This window comes from Rhinolophus ferrumequinum, chromosome 26 (assembly GCF_004115265.2).
Source record: "Rhinolophus ferrumequinum isolate MPI-CBG mRhiFer1 chromosome 26, mRhiFer1_v1.p, whole genome shotgun sequence".
NCBI lineage: Eukaryota > Metazoa > Chordata > Mammalia > Chiroptera > Rhinolophidae > Rhinolophus > Rhinolophus ferrumequinum.
This window is the reverse complement of record NC_046309.1, coordinates 26,704,222-26,719,302: the sequence shown is the minus strand read 5'-3', so window position 1 is coordinate 26,719,302 and position 15,081 is coordinate 26,704,222. Positions and strand designations below refer to the sequence as shown.

The window sequence follows — 15,081 nt, the reverse complement described above, 5'->3', positions numbered from 1 at the left end:
CTTTGATAGCGAGAGGGGGGATATCAGAAGTTCAGTTTGGACATGTTAAAACAAATATTAGACATCAATGTAGAGCTATTGAACAGAAAGTTGGGTGATTTAGTCTGGAGTTCAGGAGAAAGGTTTTCACTAGAGATGTAAATTTGAGAGTCATTGCCATATGGATGGTAATTAAAGGCAAAATACTGGATGAGATCACCAAGTGACAGACTGTGAATGTAGGAAAAGAAACGAACGAAGGATTGACCAGGGAAATGTCACCTGGTTAAGAAAAGGAGGGAAAATGAGCACAAAACACTGAGAAAGAGTGAGAACAAGATAGAAGGAAAACCAAAAGAAGTATAGCGTGCCATGTCTCGGAGTGATATTAAAGAGGAGCCATAGTCTCTGTCAAATGCTGCTAATAGTGAAGTAGAATGGAAGCTGAGAATTTAACAATGGATGTGGCCATGTAACCTTGAAAAAAGCAATTTGGTGGCATCTTGGGCACAAACCTGACTGGGTAGTTGTATAACACATTTGAGAGAAGAAGTGGAAAAAGGCCTTGAATAGTAATTTTTTCATGGAGCTTTCCTGCAAGGAGAAGCAGGAAAATGTTATGGTAGTTGGCCATACAAGTCAGAGTGAAATACGTTAGAAATATATTGGAAAAGTAAGAACGTGCTGTATGCTGATGAGAAGGTCCAGTAGAAAAGAAACAAGTAGGTGTGCAGCAGAAAGAGGAAAGAATTGCCGGAGGAGTCGGCCAAAGGATAGGGGCCAATATTGGGTGGAAAGCTCGACTTCGGATGGGACGGGGCAATCTGAAGTGTCAGCTGAGACAGCATAGTGTACCGCAGATGATGCCAGGAAGGCAGTAAGGCTGGAAGTCTGCATGTTCTCTTCTCATACCTTCCATTTATTTTTTATTGAAGTGGAAAACAAGATCATCAACTGAGAAGAAAGCTGGAGGAAGGCATATTGGAGATTTGGGGAGAGAAGAGAAGGCCAAAAAGACCCCCACTAAAGGAACTACAAAGAAAATTATCTGAGAAGGAAGGTTTTGGAGGCTAAAAATGAATGATGAGCACAGAGAAGTTGTTAACAAGCAGTTAAATACAAACAAGCATCTAAATAAATCAATGACAATCATATGTAATTTGGAGGCTTACAAATACAGTCATCCCTCAGTATCTGCAAGGGGATTGGTTCCAGGACCACCCCAGACCCCAGAATCCACAGATGTTCAAGTCCCTTACGTAAAACGGAGTAGTAGTTGTCTATAACTTATGCACATCCTCCCATAACCTTTAAATAGTCTCCAGATTAGTAATAATACTTAGTGCAATGTAAATGTTATGTCAGTAGTTGTTATACTGTGTTGTTTAGGGATCAACTTTCTGGAACTTTTGTTTTATTGTGTTTGATCCACAGTTGATTGAATCTACAGATGCAGAACCCACAGATACAGAGTGCTGACAGTGATTAAAGTTAAACGGTAATACTGTGCAAGAATAATATACAACAAGGTGAGGGTATGACTGATGTATGTATGTAAATACACAAGTTCGAGCATCATCATATTTCAAGTTGCAGTGATCAACAGAGCCTTTTAGAGTTACTTCTAAATAATAAATTTGATGTTACATTTGGCGCTGATATCTCTAAATTTCAAGACAGAAATTCACTCTTTTCTTTCATTCTCTCAACCCCTACATTCTACATCCAATTAAATGTAGCAAAAATGCAGATAACTTTTTAGCCTTTGGACCGTAGAGAAGAACTCCAAAAGAGACATTAAGGCTACTGGATTCAGCAATTCATGGTTACATCCTCCTGTAGTTTCCCTTGCCTCTTGGTAATGGGGTATCCATACAGCAATCGCCTTTAAAACAGACAATGTAAAACCAAATGGAAATCAGAGCACACCGAAAAACTTCCTGCTCCCTATCTTCATTCCCTACCAAGTAAATTAATTCTGAAATTAAGAAGTTTGTTTTTGTTGGCCTTTAGAATCCAAATAATTACACATTCCAACAGACCAAAACATTTTTCACACTTAATCTAAAATTTCCTTTTTCTTATACTTTGTTTACTTTCATAGTTTTTTTGTTAATCTTCTGTCTCTTACTTAAAATTGCTTAATGTTAATCAGAAGACCTCACTTCTGTTAAAGCTCCTCTTCTTTGGGCAGTGGAACTGTGACTCGCTATTCTCAATGTCTCTCTATTTTCAAGATTCTCAATGGTATGCATGTTTTTTTAAATAATAAAAATAATTAAATCTGTTTTTAAATTAGAAGTCAAAAAATAAATTATATTATACTTCCTGGGACCTCTAATATGACATTGAATACAAGTAATGATCCCAGGCCTCCTTGTCTTTGAATTTTGTTTTAGAGTCACTAGACATGAGATTCAATGACCTTAAAGAAAAAACAAATCCACAACACTCCTTCCTGCTCAATAACTAAATTACCACTGTCGCATGGTACTGTATCACATGGTTAAGGATATTAAAGAAAACAACAACAACCCTGGCATCTACACGTTTAGAGAATATGTTTGCATTTGTATTATTGTCACATTACTTCTTGTAGACTGTAGAGTTAGGGGAATACTATTTTGATACTGTGTTAACTGGAAGTGAAACTAACATTTAAAAATTCATGAGGAGTTTTTGTGTTCCTATATTCGTACTCAGAGGTAGAGTGAGGGTGATTGGAAGCCATGTGAGTGTGACTCAAATTCAAATTATATTTGATCACATAGAAATAAAGCCCTTGTGATATATGGCTTTCCCTTGACTCAAAGCTTGATTTGCTAAACACTAATTTTGGTAATGCTTCACTTTTAAATGAGTATAATTAACAATATAAAATCAACATTTGAGGTTTCAAAATTATAAATCCCAAACTTAATTTTATTCAAACTACAATGTTTTCATTGATCTCCTTTGAAAATAATGCAATGGACCCTTAGCAAGTTGTATGTAGCATTCCATATACTCCATCATTAGTATATGAAAATGAATAACAGTGTGAGAAAGTCTGAATTTCTTTGGAAAGCTTAATTGATCAATCTTAGTTAAATTCAAAATAGATTTCTTCTAACATTGATCTGAACACAAAAAATATTTTCATTTGATATTAGCTTTTGAAATTTTTACTCTCCAACTGAATTTTTTAATAGTGTTTTATTAAGAACGGAGACTTATTACAATGGACTTTCATTCAGCAGGACAAATATACTTATCTCTTTATATCATCATACACATTTTCATAATTGGGAGATTTGCATTTTTAATGGACAAAATAGTGAATGAATACCTCTTGCATGAGAAAATATAAAGTGACCAACTTAATTGGTTCATAAGATAATAACAAAATTTGGACTGATCTGTTTCACTGGATTTTGAAGTTTTTGTTTCACTGAAACATCTATGCTAATTCAGTAAACATCTAGAACTTCAACAAAGTTCAATTCCTGGAAGATTTTTTTTATTCTTTCCTAATGTGGCAGTAAAATGATTTAAACATAAATATAGATTTCTCCATGGTCATTTTTTTTAATGTGTCTTATAATCTTGTCAAATGACGGTCCAGAGTAAAACTCAGATCTCTCCAAGTGCACCGAGACTGTGAATTTAAAAAACAACATGTAGGATCAATGTGTGTGAGAACTTAAGTTTAGTAAAAAATGTCAGTGACTTCCATTGCCACCAAAGATAAAGGAACAAGGACCAAATTTACACCCATACCTTAAACAACTAAAAAATAAAACAGAATATATGAAATAATGGTTTTCAGACATGAAACAATAGGCAGCAGAGAACAGTATGGCGGGAGAGAAGGGAAATAAACTACCAAGTTCTATGATTCTTTCAGCTTACTTCCTGGAGAGAGTTTCCAAACTACAGCACAGAGAAAATCCAAACAGAGCCCAGAGCTCTCTCTTAATTGAAGAGACAGAAATTCGAGTTTGGGGAGCCCAGGGTAGTTAGATCTGCAGGGCAGAATACCAGAGCAGACAGAGGTACAAAGAGAAGTTGCTGCTGAGATCTGAAGAGGGTGCCCCAAAGTCTTCAACTGAGGACTGATCAGAGCATGTATACCAGCAAACCACCTTTTGGTTGGGCCAGGAAGCACTGGAAAGGAGTAGGAAAAACAATTTCCAGAGATCACGCACAATTTTGAATGGTTTACAAAGATTAAATTCTGGGAACAAAAGAAACATTGTAATGCATAGGGCATGCATCAAGAAGAGTCCTGGGAAGGATACTGCCTTACTAATGGGGACAAATTAGCCTTAAAGTCTGCTCTGATTCCACTCGGCAAGATTAAAGCTAGTTGTGAAAGGATTAAAATGTTTACAAGCAACTTAACTACATCTCAGAGCAAAGTTCAAAAATGTTTCTAAAAATTACTACAAGCACCAACACTCACAATGCTTGCCATCCAGTCAAATATCACCAGGCATGCAAAGAAGTAGGAAAATAGTAAGACCAATCATGTGGGGGGAAAACCCATTCAATAAAAACTGGTCAACAAATGACCTAGAAGGCAGCAACCGTTAAAAGCATATCAAAACAGCTATTATAACCATTCTCCATATGTTCAAGAAGGTAGAGGAAAGCATAAGCCTATTAAAGAGAAACATAAATTTTTAAAAACTTAAATGTAGGGGTGGTTGGTTAGCTCAGTTGGTTAGAGCGCGGTGCTCTTAACAACAAGGTTGCCAATTGATCCCCACATGGGCCACTGTGAGCTGCGCCCTCCACAACTAGATTGAAACAACTACTTGACTTGGAGCTGATGGGTCCTGGAAAACCACACTTAAAATAAATAAAAGTGTAAAAAAAACAAAACCCTAAATGTAAATTCTAGAAAATTAAAATACAGCGTCTAGGTAAAAATGACACTGGGTAGTATAAATCCTAGCCTGGGAATTGGAAAAGCTTATAACCACAGGAAACACCAACAAGCTGGACAAATAGCACTGATATTCCTTATTCTTCAAGTAAATTAAGCAATGGTAGTGATGATGTGGCTATTTTCTTTCTTTGATGTCACAGTCGTAGTTACTTGTTTTGTGTTTTGCATTCCCTGTCTGATAATTTACTTTACCAATAGTGATTAGCAATAATTGAGCAAAGAAAAAAAAGCAAAAACCATCTCTGTTCCTTTAATGTGTTAGCTAACCAATAAAATTTATAATGAATTTGCACTAGATAGGATTAACGGCAGATTCAACCCTAAGATTAGTGAATTTAAAGAGATAACAGTAGAAACTATTTTAAATTAAACTTACAGAAAAAGTCTGAAAAAATTAAGAGGACTTCAGTGAAGTGTAAGTCAATTTCGCGTGGCTAATGCACACTAATTGGACTCACAGAAGGAGAGGGGAAACAAAAGTGGCCCTAGGTTTTGAAATCTGGTGTCTGGGGCCCATTCCTTGAAGCAGAGGATTAGATGAAATCATAAAGAGAGTAGAGTGATCCTGCCCTAATATACTGGTAAACAACACAGTGCTCACTAAACTTAGTCATGCAACAGACTTTAGGAAGATTGTCTTTTAATTTTAGTTCATGAGGATTCAGCTACTGTGGCCATTCTTCATATGAATCATGTCTTCCCTCTTCTGACAAAAATCTTCCCAAGTAGATACATGCACTGGGGTGGCCAATGAGGAGTGAGGACAAGATGGGTCAAGTAGTTGAGACTCAGGCAGAAGAAAATTTTCTAAGGTCTGAAATTCTGTCACTTTCTAATACACTTCCTTTCCTTCCTCTCTCCCATCTCTGTTCCCCACTTTCTTCAGATGGAGGCTTTACTATTTCTTGATATCTAATGAGGCTCCTATTCACACTAGCATTGGAAGGAGCACACAACTAACTCTCAGTGGGGATCATGACTCTTGAAAGTATATTGGGGATTACAAGATTAATTCATATATTTTTTCATTCACCCAAAATCTTCTATGGGCCAGGCATTGTGAAATATGCTGGTAATATATTAGTAAGTCAGACACATTCCTGAACCATGGGAATTGCAGACTGTCTACAGAAATGGGCACTGACCTGATAATAGCATTAACTATTATATAATTATTGCGTATACCAACATTAATTATTTGCCCCAGCTCAATTCCTTCCCCTACAATCTATGATGTATGACAGGGGACCAGAGACTCCTACAGACTCTATTTCCCAGAATCCTTTACCAATTGACTTCCAGTAAGGTTTGGATAATGCAAGGCATTGATGTGATACCGTAAGATGGTAGGAGGAGACAAGTCATGGGTGGTCCTCTCTCTTGGGTATTTAGTCCTCTCTCTTTGCCTTATGGTGGTGTCTTTGAAAGTGGCTATGACCCTTCTGTGACATCCTTGGCCCTGATTTTCTCATTTCAGCTTTACTAATCCATGCCAAATTGTCCTCCTTGGCAGGTCTGGCACCCCATTAGGCATCCTAACAAATCACAAATACCCTCCCAGTCTGCATTACCTCACCTTGTTTTTACATTTCCTGAGTATAGTCCACAAATCTGACATTTTCCATTTCAATCTTAATAGGCCCCAGTTTAATAGAGAAAGAACCAGGATGTGGAATCAACCTTTTCACCACCTGTATAATGATTCCATTAAATTCACTCTGCTTGACATATCTAGTGCGATTTCTGATTCTCTGACTAATATACTATCATTTTGATTAATGCTAAATACTGGGTCCAATGAACATACATAATGGGAAATCTAACCTATACTGGGGAACCAGAGACAGCTTCCTTGAAGGTTAATACTTGAACTAAGTACTGGAGTACGAAGATAAGTTAGCCAGGTAAAGGGAAGCAACCTCAGCCTCGTAGTCAAATGTCATATGTTATGTAAGCTATCAAAGGACTGCTCTCCCAAAGGCAATTCTTTGCTATGCAGGTGACATATTTCCATGCTGTATTATCCTTCTCACTGTGTCATTGGACCTAGAGCAAGTCTGCCAGGGTCTCTACCTCAGAGGACTAACTCAAAGATTTCTTTTGTTTTGCTCTTTATTGTGATCCTATTTTAAACTCAGTGATGCTTTGCTCTTTACCAACTCTAATGTCTTCACAGTCCTGGAGAAACATTTCCAGGGAGAATATCCACTCATGAAAACTGTTACCATTCGCTTTTACCAGCATTTCCCAAGCACATTCCTGACCTGGACATCTTCAGTCCACACATTTATTCGGGAGCCTTAAAATATCGAAAAAGATTAGGTTGGCTAACTGAATAAATGCTTCTCTCTTTCTGCCTTTTTATAACATTCCTTGAGTAGTGGTTGCCTAATGAAAATCTAGCTTGCCAGTAAATTAAAACCCCTTGTTACTCCCCCAATTTTAGGTTAGTATTACTGATTTTTCCCTCTTGTCTCAGGCTCTGATCCGCCCCAGCATCATGCTGTTAACTGATCCTTTAATTCTTTGTTCATTATGCCATTTTTTTGTGTTAAAAATTTCAGGATTTTTTTTTTAAAGATTGCATAAAAATATTATTTGTCTTGATTTCTGAGTTTGTTGGTGTCCCCTTAAATTTTGCACCTGAGGCAAGTGCCCTCTTTTCCTGGCCCTTGTCACACCCTGAAGGAATCGGGGCCTGTGCCAGGAGCAGAGTGGACCTCCCAGTCTACACTGTCCCCAGGCTCAGTCATTGGGAGGACCAGAACTGCAAAAGGGAGGGAGAGAATTCATTCTCTTAAGCACACTCAAAGACAGGTCTTTGAGCACATTTGCATAAATAAATTTGAATAGTAGACACTACTCTTTCTGAAACTCATTACTTGTGTATAAAAAATATATCATGGGTGGCAAAAACATTTTATGAGGAAGAGTTCATTTTAAAAATTACTTAAACTTTTTATCTGTCCTACTTCTGAGATTACAATCAACTCACAATTAACAAAGGACATTTAAAAGACAAGAAAATGAGATATTACGACCCTGAGAAATATTTAATTTCATGTGGGCTTCCCCTGAATGCACTTATCCTCGGTCTTGAATCTTGGAAACAGTTTGGCCACATAGCAGTGGGTCACATGTATTTGTAGCTCTCTCCTTAATATGATTCTCTAGAATTTCTGCTTGATTTCTCAGGGGCTTACTTTATATTTCCTGACTGGAGCCCACAAATCGGACATCTTCCATTTCGATGTTAGTAGGCCTCAACTCAACAGGAAAAGAACCTATGATGTGGAATCTGGGCAAGTCTCCTAACCGCTCCTTTTTGTACCATTTAGGTCTCCATCTCCTCATCTCCAAAATGAAGATTTTGAAATTAAAGGTCATTTACATACTTTGCCATTTTTATATCCTATGACCAGGTAATTCTGCCCTAATACACATTTTAGACCATACGGAAAACGTAGCTTAAGTGGGCCTTGCTGGCACTCTCTTTTCACCTCTGCTTTGGTGCGTAATGCTAACTTTTCTTTTGAAATATCTTCAACTAAAATTGATCACTTAGGAAATAATGTGGGGACTTCCAATTATAGCAAGAGTTTTGATTTGATGTTAGGCCTCCAACATGTCTCACATGACCTTTCGTCTACTTTCTCATGCTCATGCTCTATTTTTAAGTCGTGTCCTTCTTTAATTATATCCCTAAAATTGCTGATCCCAGGATGCTTTCCTTTTCAATGTAGAAGCTTCGCAAGCACATAAAAGAACTAGCATAGAGCTGCTTACCTTTGTTAACAGTTATTTTTTTCCTTTCCATCCCTTACTCCCCACCCCGTTTCTCTCTTTATTCTCTTCTTTTGTCTTCCTTGGCTAACTTTTCCCATTTTCTCCTCTTCCCTCCGCCTCATCAATTCCCTTTATAACAGTTGAGACGATCTCAGATGTTCAGAACAAATAAGCAAGTACAAATAACATTACAAATTGAATGTATTCAATAGTGCACATACTATATGTACTATATTCAGTACTTATGGAATAACACAGTAAGAAAAACATATTCCACTAACTGAAATGGGTTAGTGATTACAAATGATTTGTTGTGACAAAATTCACTTAGTCGGGAATGGACAGTGTTTTGGGGGGGGGGGAAATCAGGAAACAGAAGGAAAACAAAATGTAAGATGGTGAATGTGGGGTTGGAAATGATTACAAGATAATACAAACAAAAATGCCCCAAATACCTTTCCCTGTCTTGTGGAAGATTTCACTCTTCAACTCTCAAAATTGTTGCTACCTCTTTGAAGACTTACTTGGGCAACCCATGTTGAATTGTCCGTTCCCTTCTCTGTTTTCTCACTTACATTCCAATATAATTACAAACTTTAACTTCTGTCACACTGAAAACCATTCATTTGCATCTCTTTTGTCTTCCTTTCCACCAAATACCAATCTCCTTCAGCACATGGCTGTATATTATTCAACTTTGAATTCTTCATCTGGCATATATCAGGTACCTAGTTTCAAATTCAATGTCCCCTATTAACTATTCACGTAAACATACACAAGTTTTAGATTTTTTCCTGAGCCACAATCTCCTCATTTATAAACTTAAGAAAATACTACTTTAAGATTAAAATAAAATAGCTAGGGTTGCGCTTTCCTTAAGCACTAAGGAATTAACTATACTTTTGTTTTTAAAAGCCTCACATTTTAAAAGATATTAAACTGGATTCTGTGAAAAGAAAAAGCCTCTGAAGTGTGGTGAAGAAGCAAAACGCCCAATTTCTGGCAGTCGGATGCTTGAGGTCAGGTGGCACAAGAGGGCAGCAAGTTCCAGCGCCACGGACCTGGACCTCCGAGGTGGCTGGCCCCACATGGGACAGGACACAACTGGGCCCGAGAGACAGTACCTTCACGTGGACAACTGAAGACTAACAGTTAAACCTCCACAATATTTCCTCTAAACTGTGCAAATCCTAGCATTCAAGAACAACCCCCAAAATGAAGAAGGAGACACAAAGTCACTGATACTAGATTTGGTGAGTGGGAAATGAAATTTTATTGTATTTCCCTCTAAGGAGAAATATGACAGCTCTTGTCTTTCCAATGTTTTTGAGCAATTCATAGAGTTTTACAAAATCTAATAATCTGAGGTTTCCGGTCAATGTGAGGTTGGGTGTTACAGTACAGGGAGCTTCTGGTTATTTTGGGGAAGCTGAACCAGAGGGTCTTTTCAGGAGAGCAGCTTGTTCTAACTAGAGAAATAGCTTTGTGATTTCTACTCTGATCTGGGGAAGAATACACTAATCGTATCAGAATACAATCTGAGGAGTATTGTCAACAGCTCACATTTTGGAAATTATTTCCAAATATTTTTAAAGTGTATTCTCTAGAAGAAGCACTCTCTGTGTGATGCCACCCACAGAGCTCTTATTATTCAGATACTTAAATTGTTTCAATATCTCTTTATCTATTCTTTTCCACATGCAATTAAAATCCTTCTCCATTTTCCACTTTCATAGTTATCTTTCTAATAATAAGTGTGGCTCACATTCATTATCATTTTTCCTATTTGTCTCATAATATTTTTCTAAGGACTAACAATAGTGCCATTCAAATTGAACAGGTTTGACTCCAAAAAAAAATTCTATGAAGTCTGTAAATAGGTACAGGTAATAAGCAAACCAACAGAAAAATATTTCTAAAATTCAATCCTATATTTGTCACCTGAGCTTCTCCTATATAATGCTGTAAAAAGGTATTTCTGGCCCTTTTCCCAACCTACAGAGTATTTTAAATAATTATTTCTTTACATCATTTCTCATTTTTAACAAGAACTATCAGCTAAAACTCAGTAGCTTTAAAGGGAGCATTATGGACAAGAAGTAATATCTAAACTGAGTAAGTCAAATTATTTAGTTGTGTGAAAAATTATGCAAATCTCTGAAGCATGTGCTCCCTCTCCTTGTTGGCCTCATATAATTTAAGCAACTAAATGTATCTGTAGCAGAGTTTAACAAATTCACATCCTAATTATGCTCTCTAAGCAATTGATTTTCTATTTTTTAAAATACTCTGACATAATTCCCCCCAAAAGTGAAAGGTATGCTAAAGGAAGTTTTAATGATATCCAAAAGAAAAGAAATGTAAGTTCTGAGCTATAAAAATATGTATGAAGTTCTGTGCTTCCCTTGCTGAAAGTAGGCAGTGATGGATAAACAGTTATGTTTTCCCTTTCTTCTGTGATAGCATACAACTAAAAAATGTGATACCAATATCAAACTATAACAATATAAATTCTATTTTACAAATCCTCAGTAATATTATGTGAGGTGAAGAGGGCCTTTGCTTAATTGTACTTGTTTGTATTTTTGATATCTGCTCATATTAAAAATATAAAGTAGCCAAAAATTATAATCAAATAATCCTTCATTTCTGTTCTTAAAATATTATAAAATGCTGTGCTAATTTATTTATTAAATAATTTATCATACTTCAAACAATAATTAAAGTCAACCTTACAAATATGAATTTGAATAATCTGTATTTCTTATCATTTATATCTAACTGAAATGATTATTTTAAAAGTTTTTATTTTTAAATAACTCATTCTCTCGATTCAAGGGCTATGTGAAATAGGATTCAACATGATAAATGAAATGATCACTAAGTTGCAAATATATTTACTGCAGTAAATTATGAGAAATAAATGTCTTACAGTAAATTATGAAGTTCAAAGCTATTTATGCTCACATTAAGGAAATGCAATTTTCAGAATTTCAGATTTATAATGCATACATCTTTATCAAAAGTATGTTCTATAAAATAACTTTCTTGTCTGTGCTCTTTTTATAAATAGATAGATGATTAATAGATGACAGATAAATAGATTATATTTCTTAATATCTTAAATCCATTCTTTGTAAACACATATATTGCATAAAATGAGATAAACATACTTCTGCAAATTCTTTATAAATGTTGGCAAAGTGTGAAACCATTCTTGCACAGTCAAAAGAGAATGATATTATAGAAGCCTCACATATCAGTTCTTCAATTCACCACTTCCTTTTTATTCTATCTAATTCACCACCAAAGCATTATAATCAAAAGTTACCAATAATTTTAAAATTAGCATTAAAAATTGTATCTATTTCTAACTTATAGAGTAAAATGTAAGTTAAAGTTTGCTTGTTTATAATACTTAAACACAAAATTAAGTTGAAATGTATAGTTATGTGCTTTTAAAGCCCTGGATATAAGTAATTTTATATTTTACAGCTATAATTAAATAATTTAGAAGAAAAACATTACCTTTGATAAGGCTCAGGAACACAGTGAGTGAGAGTCAATCTCTCCATTTGCTTTTTATGTACGGTAAGCATTATCTTTCTGTTTACTCCTACTTCTCTAGTTTTTCTACTCTAAGGGAGGCCAAGCTATATAAACCATGATTTAGTTCCTCTTTTTGGCATTACATTCATTTCTCATACTTTTGACTATAATGTTAAAGAGAATAAGTAATATTTAACAGACCATGATTTGAATAATTTGCATTTGCAAAGATCAACCCAATTTTTTAATTTTCCTTTTTCCCTTCATCAAATATTTTATTATCTTATCAACTATATACAAATAAACATTAAGATAAAAACTGAGAGCTAAGCACAAACTGTGGTGTTGGGGACAGGCTCCCAGGAGGAAACAAATTATTTCTCTGTCACCATCATCTGGCTTCCATTTTCCTGGATTTTACAAACCCTCCTGGAGAACTCAACCAGTAAACTTAAGGAGGAAATACTGGGCTCACCACAGTCAGAGGCAAGTGAGTTATCGTCCCAGAAAAAGTAACATGCATACACCTGTGTGTCTGTGTGTATATTTGTCAATGGGTAGGTATGCTAATCATTACCAGTGTTTGCCATTTTCATCCGTATTCCATTCTGACTTACCCGAAGGAGTGTCCATGGAACTACTTCTGGCTAATGAAATGGGACGGCATAGTCCTTCAGCCCCCCTTTCCAGCTGCCTTGTTAATTGTGGAAGCAGGTGTTCAACTGCAGTGTCCACCAACCCAGGGGTCCCTCTGACTCTGATGGTCAAAACCCTGCTATAACCTATGCTGGGCGTGTAGCATAAATAAAAATAAATGACTTTATTAACTACCGGGATCTGGAAGATATGTGTTTAACCTCGCCAATCCTCACTGTCTCAGGAGGTGAAATTACAATTGCTCTATTCTCAGAAGCAGTGTATCATTAACTACCCACATGGAGAAGAACAAACTTCTGCTTACCCCGTGAGCTATGCTGCCTCTATAGAAGATGTTTAGAAGGATAGCGTGGTAAAGTGGAAAGAGGACAGGCTTGGAGATCTGGAGAGTTGGCTGAAATAATGCCAATTAGTCAGTAGCAAAGTTTGGGCCCCTCACTAACTTGTTGCATTACTTTGGGTAGGTCACTTACACACTCTAAACTTAAGTTTCCCATTTGTAAAATGGGGACAATAATGGCTTCTCTGTTTGTATAACAAAGTTGAATATCAAATAAAATGATTTACAAGTTTTATGTGTTGCTCTTACTAGAGGTGGAAATATATTCCATTCTTCTCTAAATCCCCAATCACCTAATAAAGTATTTTATATCACAATGGATAAGAAATAAATGTTTAGAAATTAAAGGCAAATTCTATTCCAATAATTATTTAAGCATTTAATTAATGTCTAACTCTGGTTTATAGACTAATTGAGAACATGTCTTTCAGGAAATACTTTGTTAGCAAAGTGTTTAATTATTTTTAATGTTAAGTACTCATTAATTATTTACCCCATGCCAGGTACTGTTCTAGGCACCGAAGGAGTAAATAACTGAGCAGTTAGACAAATTCTTTGCTGTGATGAAGGAAACAGAAAGTGACAAGCAAAGGTTGTGTGTGAGAGGAGGAGAGGTCAAGAAAGGCCTTCTTGTTAAGTTGATGTTTGAACAGAGAATTCCGTGAAGGAATGTAAACCGTGCAGACACTGAAGGAACAGCATTCCAGGCCGTGGGCACAGCACGTGCAAAGGCCCTATAGCAGAAGTGTTCTTAGTGTGGTTGAAGAATAGCATGAAAGTCATTTCGACTGAGGCAACATGAGCAAGACCATGAACGTGAGGAAGGAGGTCAAAGCAGTAGAGGAGGAACCAAGTTCACTGCTGGCAATGATGAGGGTGGTCAATGTTATTCTGAACAAGATGGACGCATTAGAAGGCTTGAGCTGAGGAAAAGCATGATTTGACTTACATTTTCAAAGGATCACCCAGGCTGCTTTGTGGAGAATAGATTGTAGGAGGGCCAAATGTGGAAATAGGAAGTTATTAAATTAGTCCAGCTGACACAATTGGTTCCAAGTCGTTTGATATATATCGATTTATATTTATATAAGAATTTACACACACACATACAGGGTGCCAAAAAAAATTGTATACAAGTGGACACTTGGGTCAACGTTGCTCAAGTAGTAGTTTGCTGCAATCAGAAGCGTCTGGACATTAATGGTAACAATTTTGAGCACCTCTTGTAATTGCCGAAGTCAAATGTGACTTGTATTCATATTTTGTTATTGGTATATATTGAGTATTACAGTACAGTTTTCCTTTCTTAAAATGTGTATATATTTTTGCCACTAGATAGATAGATAGATAGATAGATAGATAGATAGATAGATAGATAGATAGATAGATAGATAGATAGATAGGATAGACATAGATATATAGAGATAGATATATCAGATTTTCTCTCTGCAGCCTTTCTCAGAGCTATGTTACTGTGACAAGAGTCAAACTGGAGAGACATGGAGTACTCTGCATGTGTAGGCGTGTATACAAGTATGTTGAGTATGTGGGGAATAGCCTCATGATATGTGAGGGAAGAAGGAAGGGCTTTGCATTAAGAGATGCACAAGAACAGCGTCTGCATAGAAGAAGCAGAAGAACATGGAGGGGGAGGAAGAGGCGGAAAGTTTTTATTTGCTAAAGTTGGTTATTTTTCAAAAAGTAATTTTCACTGGGAAGATTGGGAATCAAGAAAATCCAGATAAAGAAGAAACCATAGAGGCAACACACAGGGAAAGAAAAAATGAAAAAGAAAACACCTGTGGACCTACTGCTGTAGACATCAGAAGAATGATTT

The 15,081-nt window shown here is 36.2% G+C and overlaps 1 protein-coding gene across 2 annotated transcripts in view; it reads right to left on the bottom strand.

The window, feature by feature from the left end:
• TFEC (transcription factor EC) overlaps nucleotides 1-12,316 on the bottom strand; it is a 189,620-nt gene extending 177,304 nt beyond the window's left edge. For both annotated transcript variants that reach the window (XM_033098598.1, XM_033098599.1), the window contains exon 1: nucleotides 12,227-12,316. The gene's annotated coding sequence lies outside the window, so the exon portion shown is untranslated. The remainder of the gene's footprint in view (nucleotides 1-12,226) is intronic.
• Between the last annotated feature and the right edge of the window lie 2,765 nt (nucleotides 12,317-15,081).